Genomic DNA, 15,206 nt, shown 5'->3' with positions numbered 1-15,206 from the left:
CATAAGCTCTGCTTTAAATCCACAGGAAGAGAAAGCACTAATTGAAGTGCTAAGGACACACAAGACAGCTCTTGGGTGGTCCATAGGTGATCTTAAGGGCATTAGCCCAGCAAGATGCATGCACAAGATCCTATTGGAGGAAGATGCTAAGCCAGTGGTTCAACCACAGAGGCGGCTAAATCCGGCCATGAAGGAGATGGTGCAGAAAGAGGTCACTAAGTTACTAGAGGCTGGGATTATTTATCTTATTTCTGATAGCCCCTGGGTGAGCCCTGTCCACGTTGTCCCCAAGAAGGGAGGCATGACAGTGGTTCATAATGAAAAGAATGAACTGATTCCTACAAGAACAGTTACAGGGTGGCGTATGTGTATTGACTATAGAAGGCTCAATACAGCCACCAGGAAGGATCATTTTCCTTTACCATTCATAGACCAGATGCTAGAGAGACTAGCAGGTCATGAATATTATTGCTTTTTAGATGGCTATTCAGGTTACAACCAAATTGCAGTAGATCCTCAGGACCAAGAGAAAACAGCATTCACATGTCCTTCTGGAGTGTTTGCCTACAGAAGGATGCCTTTTGGTCTGTGTAATGCACCTGCAACCTTTCAGAGGTGCATGCTCTCTATCTTCTCAGATATGGTAGAGAAATTTCGGGAAGTCTTCATGGATGACTTTTCAGTATTTGGAGACTCATTCAGCTCTTGCCTTAACCATCTAGCACTTGTTCTGAAAAGATGCCAAGAGACCAACCTAGTTTTAAACTGGGAAAAATGTCACTTTATGGTGACTGAAGGGATTGTCCTTGGGCATAAAATTTCAAACAAGGGAATAGAGGTGGATGACAAACCCTAATTTGAAGGTTTGTCTTGTATTGAATTTAGAGTATTTTGATAACCTTTTGTCACATTTAGCCTATAAATTAGCATGGTTTTGTTATCTCTCCCGTATTTGTGCCTAAGTGTAAAAACATGCTTTTTAAGCCTTATCTTGATGAATTCTATTTCCTCTTTTGATTCCATAAGATGCCTTGATGTGTTTGTTAGTAATCTCAGGATGAAATAGGCTAGGCATGGATCAAAGGAAGCAAGGAAGGAAGCATACAAGTGGAGAGAAGCATAAAAAGCCAAAGAATTGAATTCGGCCAAGCACGCGTACGCGCACCAGGCGCTCACGCGCACATCGCAGAATTAGCCAGGGACGCGCACGCGTACCGTGCGCGCACGCGTCGATGATCGCACATGACTTCATTAAGGCAACACGTGCCTGGCAATTTTGGAAGGTTTCAGCAACCAACTTTTGCGCCAAAATGCATATAAGAGCCAAGGATTGAAGGGGATTGGCAACACACACACATTCACATCCATAGAATAATTCTAGATCATTAGATAGATAGTTTTAGTTAGAGTTAGTTTCTAGAGAGAGAAGCTCTCACTTCTCTCTAGAATTAGGATTAGGATTAGGTTTAGTTCTTAGATTGAGATTTAGATTCATCTTCTTCTATTTCTATCTTCTCAAATCCTTGTTGTTACATTCATTCTTCTTCCATTCTTTTATCGCAATTTTCTTTATGTTGTTCTTGTACCTTGTTATAGATCTAGTATTGTTTCCTTTACTCTCTTTCAATTCAATAAAGATAATTCATAATAAATGTGTTTCTTTTGATTGTTGTTGTTAATTCCTTTCAATAATTGTTGATAGATTCTATTCTTGTTGTCAATTTGCTTTGCTTTTCTTTTGTGCCTTCCAAGTGTTTGATGAAATGCTTGGTTGGATTTTAGTGTAGGTTTTGTTCCTCTTGGCCTAGGTAGAGTAATTAGTGACTCTTGAGTTATCTAATTCCTTTGTTGATTGATAATTAGAAGTTGCTAATTGATTTGAGTGCCTCTAAAGCTAGTCTTTCCTTTAGGAGTTGATTAGGACTTGAGGAATCAAATTGATTCATCCACTTGACTTTCCTCCATGGTTAGAGGTTAACTAAGTGGGAGCAATGGACAATTTGTTATCACAATTGAAGAGGATAACTAGGATAAGACTTCTAATTCTCATATCTCGCCAAGAGCTTTGTTAGTTGTTAGTTTATTTTCTTGTCATTTATCTTTCATGATTCTTATCCAAAACCCCAAAATAACTCACAACCAATAACAAGACACTTTATTGTAAATCCTAGGGAGAACGACCCGAGGTCCAATACTTCGGTTTATAAATTTTAGGGGTTTGTACTAGTGACAAACAATTTTTTGTATGAAAGGATTATTGTTTGGTTTAGAAACTATACTTTACAACGAGATTTCATTAGTGAAATTCTAAACCGTCAAAAATCCAATCGTCAGTGGATCAAGCTAAAGTTGAAGTAATTGAAAAATTACCACCACCTACCAATGTTAAGGCAATCAGAAGCTTTATGGGGCATGCAGGATTCTACAGAAGGTTTATAAAGGATTTTTCAAAAATTGCAAAACCTCTGAGCAATCTGCTAGCTGCAGACACGCCATTTATCTTTGATAAGGAGTGTCTGCAGGCGTTTGACCTTCTGAAAGCTAAGCTGATCACAGCACCAGTTATCTCTGCACCAGACTAGACACTACCATTCGAACTAATGTGTGATGCCAGTGACCATGCCATTGGTGCAGTGTTGGGACAGAGGCACAACAAGCAACTACATGTCATTTATTATGGCAGCCGTATTCTAAATGATGCACAAAAGAACTACACAACCACAGAAAAGGAGTTACTTGCAGTGGTTTATGCCATTGACAAGTTCAGATCTTATTTAGTAGGATCAAAAGTGATTGTGTACACTGACCATGCTGCTCTTAAATATCTACTCACAAAGCAGGATTCAAAACCCAGGCTCATAAGATGGGTGTTGCTTCTGCAAGAGTTTGATATAGAAATAAGAGACAGAAAAGGGACAGAGAATCAAGTAGCTGATCACCTGTCCCGGATAGAACCAGTAGTAGGAGCATCCCTCCCCGCTACTGAGATCTCTGAAACCTTTCCGGATGAGCAATTATTTGCTATTCAAGAAGCTCCGTGGCTTGCAGACAGTGTAAACTATTAGACTCAAGGTTCTCCTTCTGTAACCATGGAGAGGAAGCATGAAAAGCTTCTCTCAATACAGAGTCAAACAAAACCCCCACAGTCAAACTCTAAGTTTGGTGTTGGGGGGCACAACCAAACTCTAAGTTTGGTGTTGAGAGGCCCCAACACTGCTCTGATTATCTTTGAGGCTCATTGAGAGCTCACTGTCAAGCTATTGACATTAAAGAAGCGCTTGTTGGGAGGCAACCCAATTTTATTATATCTATTTATTTTCCATTGTTATTTCATGTTTTATATAGGTTGATGATCATGTGAAGCCACAAAAATAATTGAAAAAGCAAATTCAGAATGAAAAACAGAATGAAAAATAGCACACCCTGGAGGAGAAACTTACTGGCGTTTAAACGCCAGTGAGGGTAGCAGAATGGGCGTTAAACACCCAGTCTGGCACTATTCTGGGCGTTTAACGCCAGAAATGGGCACCAGACCGGCGTTTAACACCAGAAAAGGGCAAGAAGCTGGCGTTAAACGCCAGAAATAGGCAGCAGCCTGGCGTTTAACGCCAGGATTGGCAGGAAGGGGCGTTTTGCACGCCATATGGTGCAGGAATGATAAATCCTTGACACCTCAGGATCTGTGGACCCACAGGATCCCCACCTACCTCAACTTTATCTATTTTTTCTTCACACCTTCCGATAATACCCTTTTTATTCTTTTGCTTGAGGACGAGCAAACCTTCTAAGTTTGGTGTGGTTAAAGCGTTGCTTTTTGTTTTTCCATAACCATTGATGGCACCTAAGGCTGGAGAAACCTCTAGGAAGAGGAAAGGGAAGGCAGTTGCTTCCAACTCCGAGTCATGAGAGATGGAGAAATTCATCTCAAAAGCGCATCACTAGAAAGAGGATGCAGCAAACAAGAGAGCCCACTCATGGACTTCAACAAAAGCAACCATTATCCTCCTTGAAATCAGAGAGGAGCAACAAAGGCGCAAGGAAGAGACATTGAGGAGCTCAAGTACTCCAGAGGATCTTCAAGAAGGAGAACTAGCCGTCATCACTAAGGTGGACCCGTTCTTTAATTTCCTTGTTCTTATTATTCTTTTTTTTTTATTTCTATGCTTGATGTTCTATCTATGTTTGTGTCTTCACTACATGATCATTAGTATCTTAGTGTCTATGCCTTAAAGCTATGAATGTCCTATGAATCCATCACCTCTCTTAAATGAAAAATGCTTTAATCACAAAAGAACAAGAAGTACAGGGTTTCGAATTCATCCATGAAACTAGTTGAATTAGTTTGATGTGGTGACAATACTCTTTGTTTTCTGAATGAATGCTTGAACAATGCATATGTCTTTTGAATTTGTTGTTTTAAGAATGTTAAAATTGTTGGCTCTTGAAAGAATGATGGAAAAGGAGAAATGTTATTGAGGAACTGAAAAATCATCAAATTGATTCTTGAAGCAAGAAAAAGCAGTGAATACAAAAAAAAAGAAAGCAGAAAAAGCCAATAGCCCTTTAAATCAAAAGGCAAGGGTAAATATAAAAAAGAGATCCAAAGCAAAAAGAGTGTGCTTAAGAACCCTGGACACCTCTAATTGGGGACTCTAGCAAAGCTGAGTCACAATCTGAAAAGGTTCACCCAGTTATGTATCTGTGGCATGGATGTATCCGGTGGTAATACTGGAAAACAGAGTGCTTTGGGCCACAGCCAAGACTCATAAAGTAGCTGTGATCAAGAATCAACATACTTAACTAGGAGAATCAATAACACTATCTGAATTCTGAGTTCCTATAGATGCCAATCTTTCTAAACTTCAAAGGATAAAGTGAGATGCCAAAACTGTTCAGAGGCAAAAAGCTACTAGTCCCGCTCATCTAACTGGAGCTAAGTTTCATTGATATTTTGGAGTCTATAGCATGTTCTCTTCTTTTTATCCTATTTGATTTTCAGTTGCTTGGGGACAAGCAACAATTTAAGTTTGGTGTTGTGATGAGCGGATAATTTATACGCTTTTTGGCATTGTTTTTAGTATGTTTTTAGTACATTTTAGTTAGTTTTTAGTATGTTTTTATTAGTTTTTATTTAAAATTCACTTTTCTGGGCTTTACTATGAGTTTGTGTGTTTTTCTGTAATTTCAAGTATTTTCTGGCTGAAATTGAGGGACCTGAGCAAAAATCTGATTCAGAGGCTGAAAAAGGACTGCAGATGCTGTTGGATTCTGACCTCCCTGCACTCGAAACGGATTTTCTAGAGCTACAGAAACCCAATTGACGCTCTCTCAATTGCGTTGGAAAGTAGACATCCTGGGCTTTCCAGAAATGTATAATAGTCTATACTTTGCCTGAGATTTGATGGCCCAAACTGGCGTTTCAAATCAGCTTCAGAATTCCCGGCGTTTAACGCCGGAACTGGCACAAAAGTTGGAGTTAAACGCCCAAACTGGCACAAAAGCTGGCGTTTAACTCTAGAAAAAGTTTCTACACATGAAAGCTTTAATGCTCAGCCCAAGCACACACCAAGTGGACCCCGAAAGTGGATTTTTACGTCATTTACTCATTTCTGTATATCCTAGGTTACTAGTTCACTATAAATAGGACCTTTTGCCATTGTATCTTTACCTCATGACATTTTACAGGTTTCATATTGTACCTTCTACGGCATGAGTCTCTAAATCCCATGGTTGGGGGTGAGGAGCTCTGTTGTGTCTTGATGGATTAATGCAATTACTACTGTTTTTCATTCAAAAACGCTTGTTTCCATTCTAAGATATCACTTGCTCCTCAACTTGATGAATGTGATGATCCGTGACACTCATCATCATTCTCACCTATGAACGTGTGCCTGACAACCACCTCTGTTCTACTTTAGATTGAGTGGATATCTCTTGGATTCTTTAGCCAGAATCTTTGTGGTATAAGCTAGAATATATTGGCGGCCATTCTTGAGAATCCGGAAGGTCTAAACCTTGTCTGTGGTATTCTGAGTAGGATTCAGGGATTGAATGACTGTGATGAGCTTTAAACTCACGATTGTGGGGCGTTAGTGACAGACGCAAAAGAATCACTGAATTCTATTCCGACATGATCGAGAACCGACAGATGAATAGTCGTGCTGTGACAGAGCGCATTGAACATTTTCACTGAGAGGATGGGAGGTAGCCATTGACAATGGTGAAACCCTACATACAGCTTGCCATGGAAGGAGCCATGCTTGCATGAAGAAGAAGACAGTAGGAAAGCAGAGATTCCGAAGATAGAGCATCTCCGAAACCTCAACCTGTTCTCCATTACTGCAAAACAAGTACTTATTAAATGTTCTTTTACTTTTCACAATTAAACCTGATAATTATTGATATCCTGACTAAGAGTTACAAGATAACCATAGCTTGCTTCAAGCCGACAATCTCCGTGGGATCGACCCTTACCCACGTAAGGTATTACTTGGACGACCCAGTGCACTTGCTGGTTAGTTGTGCGGAATTGCAAAAATGTGATTGCAATCGCAGCGTCGTTCTCTGATGAGCGGATAATTTATACGCTTTTTGGCATTATTTTTAGTATGTTTTTAGTATATTTTAGTTAGTTTTTATTATATTTTTATTAGTTTTTAGTTAAAATTCACTTTTCTGGACTTTACTATGAGTTTGTGTGTTTTTCTGTGATTTCAGGTATTTTCTGGCTGAAATTGAGGGACCTGAGCAAAAATCTGATTTAGAGGCTGAAAAGGACTGCAGATGCTATTGGATTCTGACCTCCCTGCACTCAAAATAGATTTTCTGGAGCTACAGAAGCCCAATTGGCGCGCTCTCAACGGCGTTGGAAAGTAGACATCCTGGGCTTTCCAGCAATGTATAATACTCCATACTTTGCCCGAGATTTGATGGCCCAAACCGGCGTTGCAAATCAGCTTTGGAATTTCCGGCGTTTAACGCCGGAACTGGCATAAAAATTGGAGTTAAACGCCCAAACTGGCATAAAAGCTGGCGTTTAACTCCAGAAAAAGTCTCTACACATGAAAGCTTCAATGCTCAGCCCAAGCACACATCAAGTGGACCCCGGAAGTGGATTTTTACGTCATTTACTCATTTCTGTATACCCTAGGTTACTAGTTCACTATTAATAGTAAGAACAATAGTAATTGCATTAATACTCGAGGTACAGCAGAGCTCCACACCTTAATCTATGGTGTGTAGAAACTCCACCGTTGAAAATACATAAGAACAAAAGTGATCATTGGTTTCAGTCCCAGAGAGGGAACCAGAAGAACCAAGATGAAAAATACAATAGTAAAAGGTCCTATATATAGAGAACTAGTAGCCTAGGGTGTACAGAGATGAGTAAATGACATAAAAATCCACTTCCGGGCCCACTTGGTGTGTGCTTGGGCTGAGCATTGAAGCATTTTCGTGTAGAGACTCTTCTTGGAGTTAAACGCCAGCTTTTGTGCCAGTTTGGGCGTTTAACTCCCACTTTGGTGCCAGTTCCGGCGTTTAACGCTGGGAATTCTGAAGGTGACTTTGAACGCCAGCTTGGGCCATCAAGTCTTGGGAAAAGTATGGACTATAATATATTGCAGGAAAGCCCAGGATGTCTACTTTCCAACGCCGTTGAAAGCGCGCCAATTGGGCTTCTGTAGCTCCAGAAAATCCACTTCGAGTGCAGGGAGGTCAGAATCCAACAGCATCTGCAGTCCTTTTCAGTCTCTGGATCAGATTTTTGCTCAGGTCCCTCAATTTCAGCCAGAAAATACCTGAAATCACAGAAAAACACACAAACTCATAGTAAAGTCCTGAAAAGTGAATTTTAACTAAAAACTAATAAAAATATACTAAAAACTCAACTCAAACTACTAAAAACATACTAAAAACAATGCCAAAAAGCGTACAAATTATCCGCTCATCAGCAAGTCATTAATTTTTAAAATCAAATCTTTTTAAAATTGTTTTTCAAATCATATCTTCTCAATCACATTTTTTTTTTAAAAAAACCATAACTTTTCAATCATATCTTTTTTATTTCTAATTTCAAAATCTTTTTCAAAAATCACTTGATTTCTTTTCCACTTTTAGTTTTCGAAAATCAATTCAAGTTTTTCAAAATGTTTTTAAAATCTTTTTAACTTAATTTTCGAAAAAATCTCTTCCCCTCTTCTCACATCCTTCTATTTATGGAGTGACACTCCTCCTCAATACAAAATTCGAACTCTATCTCACTAAGTTCGAATTCTTCTACCTCTTTCTTCTATTTTTCTGCTCCTCTGACACCTCAAGGAATCTCTATACTATGACATAGAGGATTCGACATTTTCTTGTTCTCTTCTCTTTCATATGAGCAGGAGCAAAGACAAAAGCATTCTTGTTGAGGCTGACCCTGAATCGGAAAGGACCTTGAAGCGAAAGCTAAGAGAAGCTAAGGCACAACTCTCTGTAGAGGACCTAACAGAAATCTTCAAAGAAGAAGAACCCATGGCAGCCGAAAACAACAACAATGCCAACAATGCAAGGAAGGTGCTGGGTGACTTTACTGCACCTACTCCCGACTTCTATCGGAGAAGCATCTCTATCCCTGCCATTGGAGCAAACAACTTTGAGCTTAAGCCTCAATTAGTTTCTCTAATGCAACAGAATTGCAAGTTCCATGGACTTCTATTGGAAGATCCTCATCAGTTCTTAGCTGAATTCTTGCAAATCTGTGACACAGTCAAGACTAATGGGGTTGACCCTGAGGTCTACAGACTTATGCTATTCCCTTTTGCTGTAAGAGACAGAGCTAGAATATGGTTGGACTTACAACCTAAAGACAGCCTGAACTCTTGGGAAAAGCTAGTCAATGCCTTCTTGGCAAAGTTCTTTCCACCTCAAAAATTGAGTAAGCTTAGAGTGGAAGTCCAAACCTTTAGACAGAAGGAAGGTGAATCCCTCTATGAAGCTTGGGAAAGATACAAACAATTGATCAGAAAGTGTCCCTCTGATATGCTTTTTGAATGGAGCATCATAGGTATTTTCTATGATGGTCTGTCTGAACTGTCCAAGATGTCCTTGGATAGCTCTGCTGGAGGATCTCTTCATCTGAAGAAGACGCCTACAGAAGCTCAAGAACTCATTGAAATGGTTGCAAATAACCAATTCATGTACACTTCTGAAAGGAATCCTGTGAACAATGGGACAAATCAGAAGAAATGAGTTCTTGAGATTGATACTCTGAATGCCATATTGGCTCAGAACAAGATATTGACTCAGCAACTCAATTTGATTTCTCAAAGTCTGTTTGGAATGCAAAATGCACCAGGCAGTACTAAGGATGCTTCATCTGAAGAAGAAGCGTATGATCCTGAGAACCCTTCAATGGAAGAGGTGAATTACATGGGAGAACCCTATGGAAACACCTATAATTCTTCATGGAGAAATCACCCAAATTTCTCATGGAAGGATCAACAGAAACCTCAACAAGGTTTCAACAACAACAATGGTGGAAGAAACAGGTTTAGCAATGGCAAGCCTTTTCCATCATCTTCTCAGCAACAGACAGAGAATTCTAAGCAGAACCACTCTGACTTAGCAACCATGGTCTCTGATCTAATCAAAACCACTCAAAGTTTCATGACTGAAACAAGGTCCTCCATTAGAAACTTTGAGGCACAAGTGGGACAGCTGAGCAAGAAAATTACTGAACTCCCTCCTAGTACTCTTCCAAGCAATACAGAAGAAAATCCAAAAGGAGAGTGCAAAGCCATCAACATGGCCGAATTTGGAGAGGATGAAGAGGCAATGAACGCCAATGAGGAAGACCTCAATGGACGTCCACTGGCCTCCAATGAGTTCCCTAATGAGGAACCATGGGAATCTGAGGCTCACAATGAGACCATAGAGATTCCATTGGATTTACTTCTGCCATTCATGAGCTCTGATGAGTATTCTTCCTCTGAAGAGGATGAATATGTCACTGAAGAGCAAGTTGCTAAATACCTTGGAGCAATCATGAAGCTAAATGACAAGTTATTTGGTAATGAGACTTGGGAGAACAAACCTCCTTTGCTCACCAAAGAACTGGATGACTTGTCTAGACAGAAATTACCTCAAAAGAAACAAGATCCTGGGAAGTTTTCAATACCTTGTACCATAGGCACCATGACCTTCAAGAAGGCTCTGTGTGACTTAGGGTCAAGTGTAAACCTCATGCCTCTCTCTGTAATGGAGAAGCTAGGGATCTTTGAGGTACAAGCTGCAAGAATCTCACTAGAGATGGCAGACAATTCAAAGAAACAAGCTTATGGACTTGTAGAGGATGTACTGGTAAAGATTGAAGACCATTACATCCTTGCTGATTTCATAGTCCTAGAGACTAGGAAGTGCATGGATGAATCCATCATCCTTGGCAGACCCTTCCTAGCCACAGCAAAGGCTGTGATTGATGTGGACAGAGGAGAATTGATCATTCAAGTGAATGAAGAATCCTTTGTGTTTAAGGCTCAAGGATATCCCTCTGTCACCATGGAGAGGAAGCATGCAGAGCTTCTCTCAAAACAGAGTCAAACAGAGCCCCCACAGTCAAACTCTAAGTTTGGTGTTGAGAGGCCACAACCAAACTCTAAGTTTGGTGTTGAACCCCCACATTCAAACTCTAAGTTTGGTGTTGGGAGGTTCCAACATTGCTCTGAGTATCTGTGAGGCTCCATGAGAGCCCTCTGTCAAGCTACTGACATTAAAGAAGCGCTTGTTGGGAGGCAATCCAATGTTATATTTTATCTATTTTCCTTTGTTATTTTATGTTTTCTGTAGGATGATGATCATGAGAAGTCACAAAATCAAGTGAAAAAGCAAAAACAGAAAGAAAAACAGAAAGAAAAACAGCACACCCTGGAGGAGAACTTGCTGGCGTTTAAACGTCAGTGAGGCTAGCAGATGGGCGTTTAACGCCCAGTCTGGCACCATTCTGGGCGTTTAACGCCAGAAAGGGGCACCAGACTGGCGTTAAATGCAAGAAAAGGGTAAGCATTTGGCGTTAAACGCCAGAAATGGGCACCAGCCCGGCGTTTAACGCTAAAAATTGGCACATAGAGCAATTTTGCTCGCCACTTGGTGCAGGGATGACTTTTCCTTGACACCTCAGGATCCGTGGACCCCACAGGATCCCCACCTACCCTACCACCCTCTCTCTTCTTCCTCACCCATTCACCAATCACCTCTACTACTCTTCCCCAAAAACCCCTCACCTATCAAATCCCATTATTCTCTTCACCACTCACATCCATCCTTCATAAAACCCCACCTACCTCACCATTCAAATTCAAACCATTTTCCCTCCCAAACCCACCCATAATGGCCGAACCCTACCCCTCTCTTCACCCCTATATAAACCCATCTTCACTCCCTCATTTTCACACACACTAAACACTACTTCTCCCCCCTTTGGCCGAACCACAAAGCCATCTCCCTCTCCTTTATTTCTTCTTCTTCTACTCTCTTCTTTCTTCTTTTGCTCGAGGACGAGCAAACCTTTTAAGTTTGGTGTGGTAAAAGCATTGGTTTTTGTTTTTCCATAACCATTTATGGCATCTAAGGCCGGAGAAACCTCTAGAAAGAGGAAAGGGAAGGCAAAAGCCTCCTCCTCCGAGACATGGGAGATGGAGAGATTCATCTCAAGGGTGCATCAAGACCACTTCTATGAAGTTGTGGCCTTGAAGAAGGTGATCCCCGAGGTCCCTTTCAAACTCAAAAAGAGTGAATATCCAGAGATCCGACATGAGATTCGAAGAAGAGGTTGGGAAGTTCTTACCAACCCTATTCAACAAGTCGGAATCTTGATGGTTCAAGAGTTCTATGCCAATGCATGGATCACCAAGAACCATGATCAAAGTGTGAACCCGGACCCAAAGAATTGGCTTACAATGGTTCGGGGGAAATACTTAGGTTTTAGTCCGAAAAATATAAGGTTGGCATTCAACTTGCCCATGATGCAAGGAGATGAACATCCTTACACTAGAAGAGTCAACTTTGATCAAAGGTTGGACCAAGTCCTCACTGACATTTGTGAAGAGGGCGCCCAATGGAAGAGAGATTCAAGAGGGAAGCCGGTTCAATTGAGAAGGCATGACCTCAAGCCCGTAGCTAGGGGATGGTTGGAGTTTATCCAGCGCTCAATCATTCCCACTAGCAACCGGTCCGAAGTTACTCTAGACCGGGCCATCATGATTCATAGCATCATGATTGGAGAAGAAGTAGAAGTTCATGAGGTTATAGCCCAAGAACTCTATAAGGTGGCGGACAAGTCCTCTACCTTGGCAAGGTTAGCCTTTCCTCATCTCATTTGTCACCTCTGTTATTCAGTTGGAGTTGACATAGAAGGAGACATCCTCATTGATGACGACAAGCCCATCACTAAGAAAAGGATGGAGCAAACAAGAGACCCAACTTATCATGAAGTCCCTGAGATGCCTCAAGGGATGCACTTTCCTCCACAAAACTATTGGGAGCAAATCAACACCTCCCTAGGAGAATTGAGTTCCAACATGGGACAACTAAGGGTGGAGCACCAAGAACATTCCATCCTCCTCCATGAAATTAGAGAAGATCAAAGAATCATGAGAGAGGAGCAACAAAGACAAGGAAGAGACATTGAGGAGCTCAAGCACTCCATAAGATCTTCAAGAGGAAGAACAAGCCGCCATCACTAAGGTGGACCCGTTCTTTAATTTCCTTGTTCTTTATTTTCCTGTTTTTCGAATTTAATGCTTATGTTTATCTATGTTTGTGTCTTATGATCATTAGTGTCTATGCCTTAAAGTTATGAATGTCCTATGAATCCATCACCTTTCTTAAATTAAAAATGTTCTTAATTGAAAAAGAGAAGATTTGCATGAATTTTGAATTTTATAACAGATTAATTATTTTGATGTGGTGGCAATACTTTTGATCTCTGAATGTATGCTTAAACAGTGCATATGTCTTTTGAATTTGTGGTTCATGAATGTTGGCTCTTGAAAGAATGATGAAAAAGGAGACATGTTACTGAGGATCTGAAAAATCATAAAAATGATTCTTGAAGCAAGAAAAAGCAGTGAATACAAAAAAAAAGAAGAAGCGAAAAAAAAACGAAAAAAAAGGGAGAAAGAGAAAAAGAAAGAAAAAGAAAGAAATAAAGTTGTGATCCAAGGCAAAAAGAGTGTGCTTAAGAACCCTGGACACCTCTAATTGGGGACTCTAGCAAAGCTGAGTCACAATCTGAAAAGGTTCACCCAATTATGTGTCTGTGGCATGTATGTATCTGGTGGTAATACTGGAAGACAGAGTGCTTTGGGCCACGGCCAAGACTCATAAAGTAGCTGTGTTCAAGAATCATCATACTTAACTAGGAGAATCAATAACACTATCTGGACTCTGAGTTCCTAAAGAAGCCAATCATTCTGAATTTCAAAGGATAGAGTGAGATGCCAAAACTGTTCAGAGGCAAAAAGCTAAAAGCCCCGCTCATCTAATTAATACTGATCCTCATAGATGTTTTTGGAATTCATTGTATATTCTCTTCTTTTTATCTTATTTGATTTTTAGTTGCTTGGGGACAAGCAACAATTTAAGTTTGGTGTTGTGATGAGCGGATAATTTGTACGCTTTTTGGCATTGTTTTTAGTATGTTTTTAGTAGATTTAGTTAGTTTTTAGTATACTTTTTATTAGTTTTTAGTTAAAATTCACTTTTCTGGACTTTACTATGAGTTTGTGTGTTTTTCTGTGATTTCAGGTATTTTTTGGATGAAATTGAGGGACCTGAGCAAAAATCTGATTCAGAGACTGAAAAGGACTGCAGATGCTGTTGGATTCTGACCTCCCTGAACTCGAATTGGATTTTCTGGAGCTACAGAAGCTCAATTGGCGCGCTCTCAACGGCGTTGGAAAGTAGACATTCTGGGCTTTCCAGCAATATATAAGGTAGCATTTGTTTGTAGAGACACGACAGAATAGGACACTGAGACAAAGACAATAGGACAGAGACATTAAAAATTATGTTTTGTGTATCATGTTTGGATACGATGGATAGGACACTAATGTAATGTCCAATATTATGTTTGGATACACATGGACAAGACTAAAATATTATATAAAATGACTAAAATAGCCATGTGATTCCAAATTTTTTAGTATAAACTAATTTAATAAATAATGAGAGTACGTAGGAATACAGACAGTGGGAACTTGAAAAAAATATTTGAAACAGTAAAAACTTTTAATAAAAAATTATATAATAGCATTTATATTAAAATAAAATTTATAAATATAATTATTTTTTTAAATTTATTATTAATATGTAGGAATACATATGGTTAATATTAACAAAAAAAATCTGAGTTTGATTAATAAAAAATTTTATTTAGGTTAATAAGCCAAATTAATTTTAAATACAAAATCAGTTTTAAAAAAAGAATCCATTTTTAAATGAAAAAAAATTAATTTTTGCACATAAAAATCTATTTTTATTTAGAAAATTAATTTTTTTATCTAAAATTTTATTTTTCTTTTCAAAAAATTAATTTTTCTTTAAATTATATAAAATCAAGTACAATTTATAAATTATTTTTTAGCATTTTAAAATATCAATTTTACCTTTATAATATTTATCTTTTAAAAGTCTCCAGACTAATTATTTTTGTTATTATTTTTATTACAAATCAAATAATATAATATCAGGTTAAAATGACGTTGAAGTAAGAATGATAAAAAAAAAGAAATTATCCAGTCCAATAAAAATTTTTATAAAAAGGAGAGAGTACCTGAGAAAAAAAGAGAGAAAGAAAAAGAACGTAGAGATAGAAATTAGAAAAATAGCATGGAGTAAAAAAAGTACTTTCTGAAAACAACGCAAAATAGGAAAAATAAGAAGGGGTAACAGTGGAATAATAAAAAATAGCACCATGGACAAAAAAGAAAAAAATTCATAAAAACAGTCCGTGTCCCTCTTCCAAATCCCGTGTCCATCATTGTCCTTCGTAAAAGAGTGGACACAAAAGTATAAAAAACTGTCCCGGAGACAATATGTTCAGTGTCCATGTCTTTGCTTCCAAACGCTTTCTAAGAATGTGCTGTCCATGTCTCCGTGTCCTGTCTCTGAAAACCAACGCTACCTAATAGTCCATACTTTGCCCAAGATTTGATGGCCCAAACCGG

At 39.1% G+C, this 15,206-nt stretch overlaps 1 non-coding gene across 1 annotated transcript; it reads right to left on the bottom strand.

The window, feature by feature from the left end:
• Nucleotides 1-8,919: 8,919 nt before the first annotated feature.
• Nucleotides 8,920-9,027, bottom strand: LOC130972746 (small nucleolar RNA R71). The gene has a single exon (XR_009083909.1). It is a non-coding gene; the product is annotated as a small nucleolar RNA R71 (small nucleolar RNA).
• Nucleotides 9,028-15,206: the final 6,179 nt, after the last annotated feature.

Source organism: Arachis stenosperma, chromosome 3 (assembly GCF_014773155.1).
Source record: "Arachis stenosperma cultivar V10309 chromosome 3, arast.V10309.gnm1.PFL2, whole genome shotgun sequence".
In the NCBI taxonomy this organism is placed as follows: Eukaryota; Viridiplantae; Streptophyta; class Magnoliopsida; order Fabales; family Fabaceae; genus Arachis; species Arachis stenosperma.
This window is presented reverse-complemented; position numbering and strand designations above follow the sequence as displayed.